This window comes from Gorilla gorilla, chromosome 17 (assembly GCF_029281585.2).
Source record: "Gorilla gorilla gorilla isolate KB3781 chromosome 17, NHGRI_mGorGor1-v2.1_pri, whole genome shotgun sequence".
Lineage (NCBI taxonomy): Eukaryota > Metazoa > Chordata > Mammalia > Primates > Hominidae > Gorilla > Gorilla gorilla.
The window spans coordinates 100,406,597-100,428,182 of NC_073241.2; the positions used below are offsets into that span (position 1 = coordinate 100,406,597).

General features: G+C 36.0%; 1 long non-coding RNA gene across 1 annotated transcript in view; it reads right to left on the reverse strand.

Annotated features, from left to right (window-relative positions):
• Positions 1-21,586, reverse strand: part of LOC129528204 (uncharacterized) — a 56,705-nt gene that overhangs the window by 951 nt on the left and 34,168 nt on the right. The window contains exon 2 of the long non-coding RNA XR_008673418.1: positions 651-810. This is a non-coding gene — a long non-coding RNA (uncharacterized lncRNA). The remainder of the gene's footprint in view (positions 1-650; positions 811-21,586) is intronic.

The following is a 21,586-nucleotide window of genomic DNA, read 5'->3' on the forward strand; positions in this document are numbered from 1 at the left end:
AGACTGTACCTTATTTGATTAATTGTGTAGATGCACACACACACAGGATCACACATAATGCTTTTTGAAACTGACTTTTTCACTTTAACATTATATTTAAAAATGATATAAAATTAATATAGATTGCAAATAGGTTGACACCATGGAATATAATAGCTGCAGCATGTTGTACTATGGGAGTATTATTTAATAATAAAACAATAGTTAGATTTCATTTTGCATCTAACTCACGTCAGGCAATGTGCTGAATATTTTATTCACTAATTCTCACAATAACCCTATGAAATGCATATTTTATCTTCTTTCACAGTAATTCTATGATGGAAGACTTGGGGCTTAAACAGGAGTTAGCCAGGTAGTTAGTAACAAAGACGAGATTTGAATTTAGGCTGTCCAAGTTAGGTACTCAGACTCTCAACTAGTATTCTATACAGAGTTTTATGGCATTTACGTATTCTATTTCTAGATCAGTCTTATACTGTGGACAATTAAGTTGCTCTCGAGGGTTCCACTATACAAATAATATAGTATTTACTATTTGTTCATACTTTTTTTCAGTTAACAGATTGTTTTCCTAGGATAAGTTCATAAGTTTAATATATATTGTAATATTTTCCTACAGATAGGTTGTTTATTTTATATGCCCATACCAGTATGTAGAGCATGCCTGTTTCTCCACATCGTCATATGTACTGGCTATCAACATGTAGTACTTCTAAGCAGCGGTTGTAGGACCACAGCCTGTCCAGAAACAACATAGGATGTCTGGATCTTGCTTTGTACATCACCACACTTCTTTTTAGGATATTCCTGAAAGATATGCATGCATTTATTTTGGAATGGAAATAAATGATCAGTCATTTTTACAGCTGTGCAAATACTGTTAAATTCACAATATAGAAATTTATGGCAACAATCAAGTGGGCACACGTAACTACTTATCAGATATTTTGGAAATAAAAGCTAAGCAAAATTTTGCAAATAATAATTGCAGGTCCTTCCATATTATAATGTTCATTTGAAATCTCTAAAAGGCTCCATATAATAATTGGCATTATTTTCTTTTAAATTTTTACTTGGACATATTATTTGAGACTCAGATAAGATTTGCAAGAAATGTACAAAGTAGTCCTGCATCTCCCTCAATTGGATTCTCTAAATGGTAATATTCATCTTTTATTTCTTTCTCTCTTTCTCTCACGAACACACAGGTCTTTATATTAATATATTGTTTTCTCATTTGGGGAGGCTATTATAGTGTTTGTTACAGGATGTTGCCCTTACATACTTTATAGTTTCTAAAAATAAATATATTATTTTACATAACCATTGTATACTTATAAAATCAGGAAAACATGGAAACATAGATAATCTGCAGAACTTAAACAAATTTCACCAACCATTTCTGATAGTGTCCTTCAAAATAGCCAGATTTCTGATTATTTCTTGCGTTCAATTTTCATGTCCCTTTTGTACCCTTTAATAAAAAAACTTCTTCAGTCATTTTAAATAGTACAAATATTGACCAGCTATTTGTAGAAACTCTTTCCATTTTGTTGCATTTTTTGGTGACAATATGCAGAAGTGTTCTTTTGAGTTCATCACCTCCTGAGGTTTGAGGTCAATTTGTCCTGTTCTGGTGATGTCAACCTTGGATAAGTTGTTGTATGTCAGCTTTGTCCATTAAAAATTTAATATTTTTACTTTGTAAGCAGTAAGTAAATTGAGAGGTGATAATTCGAACAGGTGAAAATATCCGGTTACTTATCAAAATCCATTTGCAGTTTTCACCATTGATTCTTGCCTTAATTATTATTAGGATGATTACCAAATAGTTATTTTGTAATTACATTATTCTTTCCGTGTTGATTTCTACTGTAAGGAACACACTTCTATTCCCTCTACCCCAAGTGACAGCCCTTCATCAATTAATTCGTTAATTGATGTATGGAATCACGGATCCTTTTTCTTTAATTATTGGGTTATAATGTCTTATTCTCATTTTTCTAATGCTCAGAAGCTGTGTCAGATTTGGCCAGTGGCAACTGCTACATTCTGACTCCTTTATCCTTTGGACATGTGATCATTAATCTTTGAGTACCTGTTTTTTTTTGTTTGACACAATATGTTCTTGAATTACCTTGTATTTTTATTGTCCAAGCCTGAAATAGGTCATTTTTCTGGTTCCTTTAGTGGATAATGGAGTGTAAAAACCAAGATCTGGGCTCTGGAGTGATCATTTCTACTTGGGTGTAATTGTTTCAACGCTCTTTAAGCTGGCAGACATAGCAAATACATGTATACCTACTTACACCCATAAACAACCATTTAACTATGTATAAGCAAATACATGTATACCTACTCACACCCATAAACATCCATTTAGCTATGTATAAGCAAATACATATATTCCTATTCATACACATAAACATATATTTAACTATGTAGACATACATAGTTTACATAGTTATAAGTATATAAGCAAATACATATATTAGTATACATAGTTATAAATATATAAGCAAAAACATATATACCTATTCACACATATGTAAACATAGATAAATGTATGTTTATATGTGTGAATAGACATATATTTGCTTATATACTTATATAAGCACACTATATTTATTACCAGATAGATAGACGTTGAAAACCATGAATTTATACTTATATCTCTAATTTCATTTGAACACATAAAGTTTATTCCAAAATTCTCTATACCCATATTGTAACTCCCTCTTCTGACATTGAAGAACATTGTTCTCAATACCAAAAATATATTTTCTTGGTTTCTTAATCCAAGAATGCACAGGAAATTACTGTTAGAATTACTAGTTCATGCCTCTCTCTCTCTCTGTCTCTCTCTCTCTCTCTCTCTCTATATATATATATATATATATATATGACAAATGTGTGTGTGTACATATATATTCTTGTCTTTTCAAATTGCAATAAAATTACTATTCCGTGTAACACAGAATGTGTAATTGTTATAGTTTGGATAGTTGTCCCAACTCAAATCTCACGTTGAAATGTAATTCTCAGTGTTGGAGGTGGGGCCTGGTGGGAGGTGTTTGGGTCATGGAAGTGGATCTCCCATGAATAGCTTGGGCCATCTCCTTGGTGATAAGTAAGCTCTCGCTCTGAGTTCACATGAGGTCTGCTTGTTTAAAAGTGTGTTGCACCTACCTCCCCACTCTCTCTCTCTCTCTGTCTCTCTCTCTGTCTCTGTCTCTGACTCACTTGTTCCTCCTTTTGACGTGTGACCTGCCTGTTCCCCCATTGCCTTCTGCCATGATCAAAAGCTCCCCAAGGCTTCACCAGTAGCCGAGCAGATGCCAGCACCATGCTTCATGTAAAGCTTGCAGAACTGTGGGCCAATTAAAACTGTTTTATTTATAAATTACCCAGTCTCAGGTATTTCTTTATAGCAATGCATGAATGGCCTAATAGAGTAATGGAGAAGAATACTCTAAGTTCCTTGAGGGAAAGATTCGTTTCTCATATAATTTTTACCTCCTATATTTAGAGTCAGAATATTATATAATCAATCATATCTGTATAATAAACAAAAATCCTATTTTTCCAATAGGCTAGTCTTTATCTTCAATATAAAAACCTTAAAGATCTAGAGAACCAAATTTGAGAGTTGTAGGTGACAGGTGATGAAATCGTACATTTTGGAGGGGGCCTCTGCCTGGCTCCAAAAGGCACAGTTTCACCACCGGCCACTTTCAACTTGCCTCGTATAGACGACAATGTGGTATTTACCATCTGCTTCAGTCTTGCTTGTTATCTGCTATGAGTGACTTTTACTTCTGTAGGACCAATTAAGTGTATCTTACATAAAAGATTCAAAGGATGTTAGAGTGACTTCAAGGTTTTTTTTTCCTGCAAACCATCTTGACAAAAGTACCAAAGTATATTTATATCTATATAGCTATTCATATGTTTGTGCTTGGAGATGTTATCAAAAAAACTATTGCATGCTCAAACTTTTTCTATGTATTTGAATATAATCTTTGTTTGTTTCTGCAGCTATAACACCTATCCCATTAATAGACATCTTTACACTAGTACTTCAACATAAATGCTAGAAAAACTCTTTGCTGTGTGCCTAGACAGATCAATTCTTGCTTCATTGATTATTTCAATGAGAGTCTAAAAGCATATCCCTGTGTTACTGATAATTTCATCTGTGGTGGTCTTTATTTGGTTCAATTTCTAATATTTGCACCAAGATACAGGCATATGTGGGACATGTTGAATAGTCTAAATAGAAACTTCAGAGTTCTAGGATAATTTTTACTAGTTGAGTTTAGTTAGATGCAGTGGCACACAGCCCATCCTGAAGACTACTGTTTTCACCTTACTTCTGGCTCTAAAAACGGCTTAAACTATGGTTGTTACCCATATATATGTGTAATTTGGAAATACTTGATTATCTCATTGTTTATTAACACTGTATACTTGCTAAAATTCATTAACAGATTAATATGGCCTATAATCATGGTTGCATAGCCAATTACTTTTTATTTGTCAATATGTGTTGGCATCCAATTTAAACTGGAAATAATGCCCTGTATGACATTGGTGCACAGTACTTTGAAAGTGGTTGATCAATACTCATTATTCAAGTTTAATGAGGTTTGTCATTTTAACAATCAAGGACAAAAGTAACATATGTCCATATTTTCATGGCTTACATAAAGTTGCTTTTACACTTTATTAATCATTCTCAACTTGTTTTCCGTTATTAATATAAAATTACGCATAAAACTTGTATTGAATTCCTAATTGAAAAGATAGCCATAAATCAGGTGATCAGAGTGGTTCCTTAGAAACCACAGGAAGTTACACCGTATCTAAAAAGATTGTTAATGTGATGTAGAGAATGGTAAGTTAATGAGATGGCTCATTGCTTAGTTTAAAGGTACTGGAAAATTAGGAAGGTGTATGGAGAATTAGAAACTTCATCCTTCAGCGTGGTTTGATAATAGCATACCTGAAACCTTATGGTTTGGAAGACTGTGATACTGTTATAGATTGTTATATCATGTCTCCTTATTGTTTTTATTACATGTAGACATCCCAGCAACCTCGTATCTCTACTTACATATAAAAGTATTTAATGTGGCAATTTCATCTCTTACATTCAATCTAATTATGTAATGACATGGATACATAAATATATATTATAGGGATGCTTATTGAAGCATTTAATATAGCAAAATTCTGGAAAAAACCCAATAAATAAATGCTGCATTTGTACATAGTGGAGATACATGTAAGAGGTAAAATAGCTTTTTAAAGAGAGGCTAGCTTTACAAGGTATAAGGTAAATCTCTTCGATGAGCTGAAAGATGATCCCATGGTATATGGAGTGAGGATAGGATATTATAATTCAGTATACATAAAATCACACACATACACATACTCCACATACATACACACACACGCAACCATTCTACTAACATGAAATTTTCCTCAGCCGTTTTCCCTAGGAGAACGTGTTCATAGGGGTCTGTCTCATTCTCTGTGTACTTCTTTGGTAAAATCAAATAAATTCACAACAATGCTGAAGAATTTTTGCTCTTTGTGCTTTTTGAAAATCCATTTTCCCAGGTGCACTCTCTCTCCCATTTTTCTTCAGACCTCCCCCTCCTCATATGCAGCTGATGACATTATTTCTCTGAGAAACATAGAGTGATTAAGATGTAATTCTACATTCCCGATACCACGCCTATTCCCTGATCTGTACCTCTGCCTGTAGTCTCAATATTCTTCTCTGTTAGTCTGGGAGAAGTGTCCTTGCTTCCTTATAGGACTGACTGCTAGACCTGTGCACTAGATTCAATGCCCTTGAATCTACTTGAGAACATTAGCAATTCTCCCCGATTAATTATATACGTGAGTGTGTGTGTGTGTACTAATTTCTACTAACTCACAACAGACAAATATGCTGTATTTTTTCCAACATAAAAAGAAAAAATATTCTCGCCCCACACATCTTTAGATATCCCCACTTCCACAAATGTTTTTCATTGCTTTGCTTAGTAGCAAAATTCCTCTGCAGTATTGTCTATACAGTATTTTCTGTCTCCAGTCCCTGTCCACTTTCTTTCTTGAATTATCTTCAAGTTGGCCTTTTCTTCTGTCATTTCTCTACCAAAACTCTTCTTGTCAAAAACATCACTGATAAATTCAAGTTTTTAATTCTCAGTGCTCAGCTCACGTGACTTGCTAGCAACATTTGTCACTTGATCAGTCCATCCTCCTCTGAAATGCTTTTTGCATTTGGTTTTGGGAAGCCAAGCTCTCTGATCTTCTTACCACTGCATTGACCATCCCTACTAAATACCTTTTTGTGTCTCTGCACCTCCTTTGTGTGTCTACATTTACTATTTTGGAAAGTCACTCAGGTTTTTGTCTTTAAATGTTATCTATATGTTAATGATCTCCAAATTGGTACCTCTAGAGCAAGCTTCTCTCCTGAACTACAGCCCCAACTGCATACTTAGCATCTCTCCCGGGATGGTAGAAGGTGGCTTATATTGAGCAAGTCCAAAAATGGAATTGTGATATCCCCTGATGCAAATTCACTTTCCCAGAGCTTCTCTATTTCAGGGACAATGCAATTGGTTATTTTTTATTTTTTGGATTTTTGTATGTTTTAGATTTTCTAGCCCCCAAACCTTGGTTTCCTCTTTGATTCTCCATTTTATTTCATATCCCATATCTCATCAGTAGTCAATTCCATTGGATTCAAGATAAGTCCAGAATCTGACGACTCCTCACTTGTGCCATCATTCTGCTGTGAGCCTTCATCACCTCTTATCTGAATTACAGCAATGACCTCCTATGTGATTTCTCTTCTTTCACCCTTGCTGCCTTTTAGTTCATCCTCAACACAGCAGCCGGAATTATCCTTTGAAATGTAAGCCAGATTGTGTCTCTCCTCTGCTTAAATTTTGCACTTCTCTAAGAGCAAAATCTAAGTTAAAAGCCATAAGACATTACACGATTTGACCTTCCTATTTCCTCCCTAACTTAATTTCTTTCTATTTTCCCTTTTGCTCACATCCTCTCCATCTTTATTGATCTGTTTGCCGTTCCTGAAATAAGATTGGTTTCCACTGCAAAGTCTTGTACTTGATCTTTCACCTGCCAGAAATACATTCCATCTAGATCTACATAGCAGCTAACTCTAATCTTCACACAATGTCATCTTCTTGACAGGATCTTCATTGACTGTATTATTTAAACTCACGAGGATCTCTCAAAAAGCATACAGATTTTGGATAATAATCCTATCCTGAAAGACACAGTCCTGAATGCCAAAGTCCCAAATATTGAAATCCCTAAAGAACAAAATCCCTCTAGTCTAAATCCCTAAAATCTGACATCTCTAACGTCTAAAATCTGAAAAAAATTACAGTCACAGGATAGTTGCATTATGTTAGGCAGAAACATTATCTTGTTATTTTCTGTATGCAGAATAAAATGGATTTTAATATAATCCTCAAACCATAATGACATATTTGAAATCAGGTGCAATCAAGGCTTCTAAAAGTGACTTTCAAGGTGTTACCAATAAAGTTTGTTTTTTCCATTCAGGCCAATGCATTTGGGAGAAGATCTGGGTTTATAGATTGGCCATGCAATACGGCAATAAAGTAAATTCAATTTAAAAGTGAGTCACTTGGCTGCATTGGTATTCCTTCTGCTGTTGAGATTTCAGAAGCTTTTAATAAATTAAACCTGCGTTTGCCTAAAGAAGCCACTGAAGTTGCTGACTAGTTTGAGAATAATTATGTGAATGGCAGGATAGGAAGATACTTCTGAAATGGTGTTGCTATTCAGTTACCTTTTTTTTTTTACCGAAAAAATAGTTTATTGAATGTAATTAGTATCTTTTTTTAATACTTTAAGTTTTTTAATACTTTTAAAAAATACTTTAAGTGCAGAAAGTGTAGATTTGTTACACAGGTATACACATGTGCCATGGTGGTTTGCTGCACCCATCAACCCGTCATCTACATTAGATATTTTTTCCTAATGCTATCCCTCCCGTTGCCCCCACCCCCCAACAGGCCCTGGTGTGTGATGGTCCCTTCCCTGTACCCATATGTTCTCATTGTTCAACTCCCACTTATGAGTGAGAAAATATGGTGTTTGGTTTTCTGTTCTTGTGTTAGTTTGCTGATAATGATGGTTTCCAGCTTCATCCATGTCCCTGCAAAAGACATGAACTCATTCTTTTTTATGGCTGCATAGTATTCCATGGTGTATATGTGCCAAATTTTCTTTATCCAGTCTAACATTGATGGACATTTGGGTTAGTTCCAAGTCTTGCTATTGTGAATAGTGCTGCAACAAACTTATGTGTGCATGTGTTTTTATAGTAGAATGATTTATAATCCTTTGGGTATAAACCCAGTAATGGGATTGGTGGGTCAAATTGTATTTCTAGTTCTAGATCCTTGAGGAATCACCACACTGTCTTTCACAACGGTTGAACTAATTTACACTCCCGGTTCCTATTTCTCCACATCCTCTCCAGCATCTGTTGTTTCCTGACTTTTTAACGATTGCCATTCTAACTGACGTGAAATGGTATCTCACTGTGGTTTTGATTTGCATTTCTCTAATGACCAGTGATGATGAACTTTTTTTCATATGTTTCTTGGTCATGTAAATGTCTTCTTTTGAGAAGTGTCTGTTCATATGCTTTGCCCACTTTTTGATGGAATTGTTTTTTCTTTTCTTGTAAATTTGTTTAAGTTCCTTGTAGATTGTGGATATTAGACCTTTGTCAGATGGATAGATTGCAAAAATTATCTCCCATTCTGTAGGTTTTCTGTTCACTCTGATGATAGTTGCTTTTGCTGTACAGAAGCTCTTTAATTTAATTAGATCCCATTTGTCAGTTTTGGATTTTGTTGCCATTACTTTTGGTGTTTTATTCATGAAGTCATTGCCCATGCCTACGTTCTGAATGGTATTGCCTAGGTTTTCTTCTGGGGCTTTTATGGTTTTAGGTCTTATGTTTAAGGCTTTAATCCACCTTGAGTTAATTTTTGTATGAGGTGTAAGGAAGGGGTCCAGTTTCAGTTTTTTCCATATGGCTAGCCAGTTTTCACAATACCATTTATTAAATAGGGAATCCTTTCTGCATTGCTTGTTTTTGTCAGGTTTGTCAAAGATCAGATGGTTGTAGATGTGTGATGTTATTCTGAGGCCTCTGTTCTGTTCCATTAGTCTATATATCTGTTTTGGTGCCAGTACCATACTGTTTTGGTTACTGTAGCCTTGTGGTATAGTTTGAAGTCAGATAGTATGAGGCCTCTGGCTTTGTTCTTTTTGCTTAGGATTGTCTTGGCTATATGAGCTCTTTTTTGGTTCCATATGAAATTTAAAGTAGCTTTCTTCTAATTCTATGAAGAAAATCAATGGTAACTTGATGGGTATAGCATTGAATCTATAAACTACTTTGGGCAGTATGGCCATTTTCACAATATTGATTCTTCCTATCCGTGAGCTTGGAATGTTTTTCCATTTGTTTGTGTGCCCTCTAATTTCCTTGAGCAGTAGTTTGTAGTTCTCCTTGAAGAAGTCCTTCACATCCCTAGTAAGTTTTATTCCTAGGTATTTTATTCTCTTTGTAACAATTGTGAATGGGAGTTTGATCATGATTTGGCTCTCTGTTTGTTTATTATTGGTATATACGAATGCTTGTGATTTTTGCATATTGATTTTTTTATCCTGAGACTTTGCTGAAGTTGCTTATCAGCTTAAGGCATTTTTGGGCTGAGATGATGGGGTTTTCTAAGTATACAATCATGTCATCTGCAAACAGGTGTCATTTCCCTTCGTGTCTTCTTTTTTAAATACCCTTTATTTCCTTCTCTTGCCTGATTGCCCTGGCCAGAACTTCCAATACTATGTTGAATACAACTGGTGAGAGAGGATATTCTTGTCTTGTGCTGGTTTTCAAAGTGAATGCTTCCAGCTTTTGCCCATTCAGTATGATATTGGCTGTGGATTTGTCATGAATAGCTCTTGTTATTTTTAGATATGTTCTATCAATACCTAGTTTGTTGAGTGTTTTTAACATGAAGCGGTGTTGAATTTTATTGAAGGCCTTTTCTGCATCTATTGAGATAATCATGTGGTTTTTATCACTGGTTCTGTGTATGTGATGGATTGCGTTTACTGATTTGCATATGTTGAACCAGCCTTGCATCCCAGGGATGAAGCCCACTTGATCCTGGTGGATAAGCTTTTTAATGTGCTGCTGGATTCGGTTTGCCAGTATTTTATTGAGGATTTTGCATCAATGTTCATCAGGGATATTGGTGTGAAATTTCCTTTTATCTGTTGTGTCTCTGCCAGGTTTTGGTATCAGGATGATGCTGGACTCATAAAAAGAGTTAGGAAAGAGTCGGTCTTTTTCTATTGTTTGGACTAGTTTCAGGAGGCATGGTACCAGTTCCTCTTTGTACCTCTGGTAGAATTCAGCTGTGAAGCCATCTGGTCGTGGCCTTTTTCTGGTTGGTAGGCCATTAATTACTACCTAAATTTCAGAGCTTGTTATTGGTCTATTCAGGGATTCGACTTCTTCCTGGTTTAGTCTTGGGAGGGTGTATGTGTCCAGGAATTTATTCATTTCTTCTAGATTATCTAGTTTATTTGTGTAGAGGTGTTTATAGTATTCTCTGATTGTAGTTTTTATTTCTGTGAGATCAGTGGTGGTATCCCCTTTATCATTTTTTATTGTGTCTATTTGATTCTTCTCTCTTTTCTTCTTCATTAGTCTGGCTAGTGGTCTATCTATTTTGTTAATCTTTTCAAAAAACCAGCTCCTGGATTCATTGATTTTTTTGAAGTTTTGTGTGTGCATGTGTGTGTGTGTGTGTGTGTGTGTGTGTGTGTGTGTGTGTGTCTCTCTCTCTCCTTCAGTTCTGCTCTGATCTTAGTTATTTCTTGTCTTCTGCTAGCATTTGAATTTGTTTGCTCTTGCTTCTCTAGTTCTTTTAATTGTGATGTGAGGGTGTTGAATTTAGATATTTCCTGCTTTCTCCTGTGGACATTTAGTGCTATAAATTTCCTATATACAGTATAGTTTCCTATAAACACTACTTTAGCTGTGACCCAGAGATTCTGGTACCTTGTGTCTTTGTTCTCATTGGTTTCAAAGAACTTATTTATTTCTGCCTTAATTTTGTTATTTACCCAGTCGTCATTCAGGAGCAGGTTGTTCAGTTTCCAGTATTTGTGCAGTTTTCAGTGAGTTTCTTAATCCTGAGTTCTAATTTGATTGCACTGTGGTCTGAGAGACTTTGTTATGATTTCTGTTCTTTTGCATTTGCTGAGGAGTGTTTTACTTCCAATTGTGTGGTTGATTTTAGAATAAGTGCTATGTGGTGCTGAGAAGAATACATATTCTATTGATGTGGGGTGGAGAGTTCTGTAGATGTCTATTATGTCCACTTGGTCCAGAGATGAGTTCAAGTCCTGAATATCCTTGTTAATTTTCTGTCTCGTTGATCTGTCTAATATTGACAGTGGGGTGTTAAAGTCTCCCACTATTATTGTGTGGGAGTCTAAGTCTCTTTGTAGGTCTCTAAGAACTTGCCTTATGAATCTGGGTGCTCCTGTATTGGGTGCATATATATTTAGGATAGTTAGGTCTTCTTGTTGCACTGATCCCTTCACCATTATGTAATGCCCTTCTTTGTCTTTTTTGATCTTTGTTGGTTTAAAGTCTGTTTAATCAGAGACCAGGATTGCAACTCCTGCTTTATTTATTTATTTATTTATTTTGCTTTCCCTTTGCTTGGTAAGTATTCCTCCATTCTTTTTTTTTTATTATTATTATACTTTAAGTTTTACAGTACATGTGCACAATGTGCAGGTTAGTTACATATGTATACATGTGCCTTACTGGTGTGCTGCACCCATTAACTCGTCATTTAGCATTAGGTATATCTCCTAATGCTATCCCTCCCCTCTCCCCCGACCCCGCAACAGTCCCCAGAGTGTGATGTTCCCCTTCCTGTGTCCATGTGTTCTCATTGTTGAATTCCCACCTATGAGTGAGAATATGTGGTGTTTGGTTTTTTGTTCTTGCAATAGTTTACTGAGAATGATGATTTCCACTTCCATCCATGTCCCTACAAAGGACATGAACTCATCATTTTTTATGGCTGCATAGTATTCCATGGTGTATATGTGCCACATTTTCTTAACCCAGTCTATCATTGTTGGATATTTGGGTTGGTTCCAAGTCTTTGCTATTGTGAATAGTGCTGCAATAAACATACGTGTGCATGTGTCTTTATAGCAGCATGATTTATAGTCCTTTGGGTATATACCCAGTAATGGGATGGCTGGGTCAAATGGTATTTCTAGTTCTAGATCCCTGAGGAATCGCCACACTGACTTCCACAATGGTTGAACTAGTTTACAGTCCCACCAACAGTGTAAAAGTGTTCCTGTTTCTCCACATCCTCTCCAGCACCTGTTGTTTCCTGACTTTTTAATGATGGCCATTCTAACTGGTGTGAGATGGTATCTCATTGTGGTTTTGATTTGCATTTCTCTGATGGCCAGTGATGGTGAGCATTTTTTCATGTGTTTTTTGGCTGCATAAATGTCTTCTTTTGAGAAGTGTCTGTTCATGTCCTTCGCCCACTTTTTGATGGTGTTGTTTGTTTTTTTCTTGTAAATTTGTTTGAGTTCGTCGTAGATTCTGGATATTAGCCCTTTGTCAGATGAGTAGGTTGCGAAAATTTTCTCCCATTTTGTAGGTTGCCTGTTCACTCTGATGGTAGTTTCTTTTGCTGTGCAGAAGCCCTTTAGTTTAATTAGATCCCATTTGTCAATTTTGGCTTTTGTTGCCATTGCTTTTGGTGTTTTAGACATGAAGTCCTTGCCCATGCCTATGTCCTGAATGGTAATGCCTAGGTTTTCTTCTTGGGTTTTTATGGTTTTAGGTCTAACTTTTAAGACTTTAATCCATCTTGAATTGATTTTTGTATAAGGTGTAAGGAAGGGATCCAGTTTCAGCTTTCTCCATATGGCTAGCCAGTTTTCCCAGCACCATTTATTAAATAGGGAATCCTTTCCCCATTGCTTGTTTTTCTCAGGTTTGTCAAAGATCCGATAGTTGTAGATATGTGGTGTTATTTCTGAGGGCTCTGTTCTGTTCCATTGATCTGTATCTCTGTTTTGGTACCAGTACCGTGCTGTTTTGGTTACTGTACCTTGTAGTATAGTTTGAAGTCAGGTAGCATGATGCCTCCAGCTTTGTTCTTTTGGCTTAGGATTGACTTGGCAATGCGGGCTCTTTTTTGGTTCCATATGAACTTTAAAGTAGTTTTTTCCAGTTCTGTGAAGAAAGTCATTGGTAGCTTGATGGGGATGGTATTGAATCGATAAATTACCTTGGGCACTATGGCCATTTTCACGATATTGATTCGTCCTATCCATGATCATGGAATATTCTTCCATTTGTTTGTATCCTCTTTTATTTCATTGAGTAGTGGTTTGTAGTTCTCCTTGAAGAGGTCCTTCACATCCCTTGTAAGTTGGATTCCTAGGTATTTTATTCTCTTTGAAGCAATTGTGAATGGGAGTTCACTCATGATTTGGCTCTCTGTTTGTCTGTTATTGGTGTATAAGAATGCTCGTGATTTTTGCACATTGATTTTGTATCCTGAGACTTTGCTGAAATTGCTTAGCAGCTTAAGGAGATTTTGGGCCGAGACAATGGGGTTTTCTAGATATACAATCATGTCATCTGCAAACAGGGACAATTTGACTTCCTCTTTTCCTAATTGAATACCCTTTATTTCCTTCTCCTGCCTGATTGCCCTGGCCAGAACTTCCAACACTATGTTGAATAGGAGTGGTGAGAGAGGGCATCCCTGTCTTGTGCCAGTTTTCAAAGGGAATGCTTCCAGTTTTTGCGCATTCAGTATGATATTGGCTGTGGGTTTGTCATAGATAGCTCTTATTATTTTGAGATATGTCACATCAATACCTAATTTATTGAGAGTTTTTAGCATGAAGCATTGTTGAATTTTGTCGAAGGCCTTTTCTGCATCTATTGAGATAGTCATGTGGTTTTTGTCTTTGGTTCTGTTTATATGCTGGATTACATTTATTGATTTGTGTATATTGAACCAGCCTTGCATCCCAGGGATGAAGCCCACTTGATCATGGTGGATAAGCTTTTTGATGTGCTGCTGGATTTGGTTTGCCAGTATTTTATTGAGGATTTTTGCGTCGATGTTCATCAAGGATATTGGTCTAAAATTCTCTTTTTTGGTTGTGTCTCTGCCCGGCTTTGGTATCAGGATGATGCTGGCCTCATAAAATGAGTTAGGGAGGATCCCCTCTTTTTCTATTGATTGGAATAGTTTCAGAAGGAATGGTACCAGTTCCTCCTTGTACCTCTGGTAGAATTCGGCTGTGAATCCATCTGGTCCTGGACTCTTTTTGGTTGGTAAGCTATTGATTATTGCCACAATTTCAGAGCCTGTTATTGGTCTATCAAGAGATTCAACTTCTTCCTGGTTTAGTCTTGGGAGGGTGTATGTGTCGAGGAATTTATCCATTTCTTCTAGATTTTCTAGTTTATTTACGTAGAGGTGTTTGTAGTATTCTCTGATTGTAGTTTGTATTTCTGTGGGATCGGTGGTGATATCCCCTTTATCATTTTTTATTGCGTCTATTTGATTCTTCTCTCTTTTCTTCTTTATTAGTCTTGCTAGCAGTCTATCAATTTTGTTGATTCTTTCAAAAAACCAGCTCCTGGATTCATTAATTTTTTGAAGGGTTTTTTGTGTCTCTATCTCCTTCAGTTCTGCTCTGATTTTAGTTATTTCTTGCCTTCTGCTAGGTTTTGAATGTGTTTGCTCTTGCTTTTCTAGTTCTTTTAATTGTGATGTTAGGGTGTCAATTTTGAATCTTTCCTGCTTTCTCTTGTGGGCATTTAGTGCTATAAATTTCCCTCTGCACATTATTTTGAGCCTATGTGTGTCTTTGCACGTGAGATGGGTCTCCTGAATACAGCAAACCAATGGGTCTTGATGTCTTGACTCTTTATCCAATTTGCCTGTCTGTGCCTTTTAATTGGGGCATTTAGCCTATTTACATTTAAGGCTAATATTGTTATGTGTGAATTTGATCCTGTCATTATGATGCTAGCTGGTTGTTTTGCCTGTTAGTTGATGCAGTTTCTTCATAGCGTCGATGGTCTTTACATTTTGGTTTGTTTTTGCAGTGGCTGGTACCAGTTTTTCCTTTCCATATTTAGTGCTTCCTTCAGGAGCTCTCATAAGGCAGGCCTGGTGGTGACAAAATCCCTCAGCTTTTTTTTTTCATCTTTAAAGGATTTTATTTCTCCTTCACCTGTGAAGCTTAGTTTGCCTAGACATGAAATTCTGTGTTGAAAATTGTATTCTATAAGAATGTTGAATATTGGCCACCACTCTCTTCTGGCTTATAGGGTTTCTGCAGAGAGATACACTGTTAGTCTGATGGGCTTCCCTTTTTGGGAACCTGACCTTTCTCTCTGGCTGCCCTTAACGATTTTTCTTTATTTCAACCTTGTTGAATCTGATGATTATGTGCCTTGCAGTTGCTCTTCTTGAGGAGTATCTTTGTGGTGTTCTTTGTATTTCCTGAATTTGAATGTTGGCCTGTCTTGCTAGTTTGGGGAAGTTCTCCTGGATAATATCCTGAAGTGTGTTTACCAGCTTGGTTCCATTTTCCCCACCACTTTCACGTACAGCAATCAAACCTAGGTTTGGTCTTTTCGCTAGTCCCATATTTCTTGGAGGCTTTGTTCATTCCTTTTCATTATTTTTTCTCTAATCTTGTCTTCATGCATTATTTCATTAATTTGATCTTCAATCTCTGATATCCTTTCTTCCACTTGATTGATTCAGCTATTGATACTTGCGTATGCGTCACGAAGTTTTCGTGCTGTGTTTTTCAGTTCATCCGGTCATTTATGTTCTTCTCTAAACTGGTTATTCTAGTTAGCAATTCCTTTAACCTTTTATCAAGGTTCTTAGCTTCCTTGCACTGGGCTATAAGATGCTCTTTTAGCTTGGTGGAGTTTGTTATTAACCACCTCTGAAGCCTACTTCTGTCAATTCATCAAACTTATTCTCCTTCCAGTTTTGTTCCCTTGCTGGTGAGGAGTTGTGATCCTTTAGAGGAGAAGAGGCATTCTGGTTTTTGGAATTTTCAGCCTTTTTGCGCTGGTTTTTCCTCATCTTCATGGATTTAACTATCTTTGGTTTTTGCTATTAGTGACCTTCGTATAGTGTTTTTGCGTGGTCATCCTTTTTGTTCTTGTTGATGCTATTGCTTTCTGTTTGTTAGTTTTCCTTTTAACAGTCAGGCCCCTCTTCTGTAGGTTTGCTAGAGTTTGCTGGGGGTCCACTCCAGACCCTGTTTGCCTGTATCTCTAGCAGAGGCTGCATAACAGCAAATATTGCAGCCCATTCTTTCTTCTGGAAGCTTTATCTCAGAGGGGCACCTGCCAGATGGCAGCCAGAGCTCTCCTGTATGAGGTGTCTTTTGACCCCTGCTGGAAGGTGTCTTCCCGTCAGTAGGCATGGGGGTCAGGGACCCACTTGAGGAGGCAGTCTGTCCCTTAGCAGAGCTTGAGCTCTTTGCTAGGAGATCTGCTGCTCTCTCCGGAGCTGGCAGGCAGGAACATTTAAGTTTGCTGAAGCTGCACCCACAGCTGCCCCTTCCCCCAGGTTCTCTGTCCCAGGGAGATGGGAGTTTTATCTATAAGCCCCTGACTGGGCTGCTGCCTTTTTTTCAGAGATGCCCTGCACAGAGAGGAGAAATCTAGAGAGGCAGTCTGGCTACAGCAGCTTTGTGGGGCTGTGGTGGGCTCCGCCCAGTCTGAACTTCCTATTGGCTTTGTTTACACTGTGAGGAGAAACCCTCCTACTCAAGCCTCAGTAATAGCAGATGCCCCACCCCACACCATGCTCAGGTGTCCCAGGTCAACTTCAGGCTGTGGTGCTGGTAGTGAGAATTTCAAGCCAAGGCTTGCTGCTCTCCATGGGGGTGGGATCCACTGAGTAAGACCACTCAGCTCTCTGGCTTCAGCCCCCTTTCCAGGGGAGGGAACAGTTCTGTCTCATTGGCATTCCAGGCACCACTGCGGTACAAAGAAAAAAAAAACCCTGGCAGCTAGTTCAGTGTCTGCCCAAACAGCTGCCAGTTTTGTGCTTGAAACCCAGAGCCCTTGTGGTGTAGGCACCTGAGGGAATCTCCTGGGCTGTGGGTTGCAGAGACTCTGGGAAAAGCATGGTATCTATGCCAGATAGCACTGTCTCTCATGAGACAGTCCCTCACGGCTTCCCTTGGCTAGCAGAGGGAGTTCCTTGACCCCTTGCACTTTCCAGGTGAGGCGACACCACCCTGCTTCAGCTTGCCCTCTGTGGGCTGCACCCACTGTCTAACCAGTCCTAATGAGATGAACTGGGTACCTCAGTTGGAAATGCAGAAATCACCCACCTTCTGCATTGGTCTCACTGGGAGCTGCAGACGGGAGCTGTTCCTGTTTGGCCATCTTGGAAACCAATCAGTTATCAATATTGTTTCCAGCAAATTTGTGGTCTGTATGTAAATGCATGCTAAATGAATTTCTTTGTACCCAAAACAGTATAGAAGCATGCCACAGAAGATGGGAAGATTTATTAGGGGATACTTAGGTTGTTTTATACTGAATCACAGAAGAGTTTCAGAAAGAGCAGAAAGGAATGTGAACATATTCTCCAATGAGAACCATGTCCTAAAAAATAGATAAATAAATAAATGCAACTATTCAACATCATGCAAGATGTCATTATATAGTTAATGTTTGTGAATGTCCACCAGCTCTTACAGACACTGTGCAATTGCCCGTAATCTATTCCTGTAATACACTTTTTCATGTCAGTTTTTAAATATAATTTTTTCTTAGTATTTTTTAATATTTTAAATTATCATATTTTTCTTTACAATTCACTATGCTATGTATTTCATCTTCACATGATTTCCAATGCTGGAGGTGTAAATTGTTTAAAGACTTTTAGAATTCTAATTTGTTTCATGCATTTTTTTTGCAAATGACTACATAAAAGTACATTATCACAGCACTGATTTTGTGTGTAAACATTGTGCATGTACATAAAAATGTTGATATTTCCTCAGTAAATGAAGCAATATCCTTTTTGAACATCTGCATTTGTGAAAGATACAATTTCTCAAGATCTTGGTTCTTTGGGTAACTGATGTGGTGGTGGCTCATCATAGTTTTGATGAACTCAAAGGACTTAGAATGTCCATCACAGTATTTTAGATGACTGAAATTATAAAGCTGCATGCTCACAAGTACCGATCATGATGACATGTATTTATACATTTTCCTTTTTGACCTATTTCTTTATGAATACTGTTCATCTGCTTGTAACTTATTCTCGTGTGACTATCATTAGTATACATAAGTGTTTATGCTTACAAAATTAAGAATGCTATTACTGCCTATTTTATTGGGTAAAGGGGCCCTTAAAGTGTTCTGTCATGTTTTTATATGTTTCTCAAATAAATCCTATTTTTAAATGTAAATAAACATCTTTCAAATAATTTTAACTTATTTTTTCCAGAATTAGATTTTTGGGATTTCAACATTTGGAATTATGGTGTTCTGGATTGCGTTTTTTGGGATTATGATCATCTGCAATTGCCCACAATCTATCCTTGTAATATACTATCCTATGTGTTAATTTTTATAGATATTTTTCTTTTTCCTAATTTTTTTCACTATTTTAAATCATCACATTTTCAAATTAGATCACAAGTTAGATCACATTTACAGTTACAGGGGATTAGAGCATTCCTTTATCTAGTGGGGAGACACAATTCAACCCATACAAATAATTATGATTTTTAGCATGCTCATGTTTATTCCTATGATTATGTTGATAAAATATAATTAAAAAATAGTTTCCCAGTCCAGAAAGCTCTTGACAGAGGTAAAAGAGAAATACAACAATTTTATTTTTGGATAAGCATTAAACCAAAATGTGAACATCACAGGCAATCTTGTAAGAGATTGTAAAGACAGAAATTTCACTATTTTATACAGCCAAACAGATACGACCCATTCCATTTATGTTCTCAAGATGAACAATAGTGGATCCTTAAGTAAAAGTATATGGCATCACTATTTGTCCCACAGCTCTTCTTAACTCTACCTGGCAATTTAGATGAGCGTCTGCCTTAGCTAAATGACTTCATCCACAGGAAAAATAAACTGATATCGTTGTGATAAGAAGTAGGTTAGTAGTGCAGAGAGAGTTGCCAGAGGAGCTGGGTTCTTACCTTCCCACAGAACCTGGGAGAACCGGACTCCCTTGATGATTATGTTCCAAAGAGATGGTTTCTAGATTCTTAAGATAGACATTCCCGGGACTTTAGTAAAACAACTCAGAAACAAAGTTAAATACCACATGTTCTCACTTGGAAGTGGAGGTAAATAATGAGTAAACATGGACATAGAGTGTGGGATAATAGACATTGGAAAGTTGGATGTGTAGGAAGGCGGAATTGGGGAGAGGAATGAAAATTACTTAATGGGCACAATGTACATTATTTGGATGATGGTTACACTAAAAGCCCAGACTTCATAGGTATGCAACGTATTCATGTAACATAACTGCACTTGTACCCCTTAAATTTGTACAAAGAAAAATTTTATTGATTTATAGAGACCAATAAAAAACATCCAATTAACAAGTTCTGTAAGGTAAATGCTCTAAGGAAAAGAGAGAAGTCTCCTTTCTTATTTTCAATAGGGAGAATTAAACCTTTTATTTTAAATTTGTATTTGCCTTTACAATTTACATATTAGTGAGTTAAATACATAAATAAATGCACATACTAAAAGTGAAGAAAAATTGTCAAATTATGATATGTATTAATTTATATAATATTTGAAAGTGTGTAAAAAGATTTTAAAACAAATTATTTTCTGTCTTTTCATTAATCTTTCCTCTTCCAAATTAATGGATTTTACATGTTGTATAAATCTACATGGATTTTGACAATTTTTTTGGTTTAGTTTATCATTATTCATATCAGACCGTATTTATAATAATAGCTTTTAAGAAAGTTAGTTTAACTTTAGCTTTTTGTGGAGACCATAAACCATATGAAATAATGATACCTTATTTCATATATTTCATATATGATACCTTAAAATTACTTCTAAGGGATTTTGAATTTTCTGGATGGAGGACAAGAAAAATAAATACAGTATAGAACCCAGTTGGAGAGCTAGGAGAAGGCCAGGGCATTGCAGCAGTGGACTATTTCAAGAGTGTGCAGTTGTAGAAATTTGGAAATTTGGGTTATGAGAGATTTCTATGCAGCACTATTTAACTTATCAACTTCCTCTAGCTTCTATTGCTGTGCCATCTAGAATCAGGGGAACCCAAAGTGTGAAACCATTTCATTAATTGGAACATTCAAATAAAAAGAGACAATTCTCTAAGTATGAAAATATTTTAAAAATTAAACTACTGAAATAGTTTTTATATGCTAATTAGATTATTCATAGAGATAATTAACGAATACACCCAAACTATACATAAAAGAATGAAAATAAATGAAGCTTTCAGCTTATATATCTATAAAAAGGTAGTAATTATGAAATACTAATGAAGGAATTTATAAATATATGAATGTAAAATTTAAAAAACAACAGACTTTAAAACCTCATAGATTTTTGTTTTTAAAGACCAACAAAAGTATGTAGGAAAAATGAGGAAAAAACTCTAGAATAATATAATTTTGGTAAAAAAATTGAGAATTTTAAATACATAAAAGAAAAATTTACAAGAATATACTGTGAAGAAAACAAATTTTAAATTATTCATAAATCATATATTTTATAAACAACTAAAATAAATCAGTGATATATAAAATTGTGACAGGACAATCTAATTTTTACAAACTCCTAAAAGTAAAATAGAATAAATATTGAAAAGCATGTTTTTCTTATACCTTGTTTCACATTCACCCAGTTCTAGAGGTAATCAACATTACCACTTCCTATGTACTGTTTCCTAGATGCTATATACAATCAAATATGTATGTAGATGCTTTTGTAATTAAGTATAATATACTCACTCTTGTGTATTCTGCCTTTTAACCTATTGGTTTATATAGAAATGCTCCATTTATATTGATGGCTGAAGATGATTCATTTTAATTATGTGCTAAAATTTATATAAGTAATTCTTTATTGATGGGCTTCTGGCCTTTTGCACATCTTTTGCTGTAACAGAAAAAGTTAAAAAAGAAGAGGAACATTTCTCTTCTTGAATACGTGTTATTATAGCTTTAAGATAAATTGCTAGATATATAATTGCTGCGGAAAAGGAAATATACTTTTTAAATTTAATGGCTTTTTAGTTATATTTTTCCATTATAATTGATATGTTAGCAGCTTACACAATTACCATTAATGTGGGTCTATTTTCCTAAGTCCCTACCAACA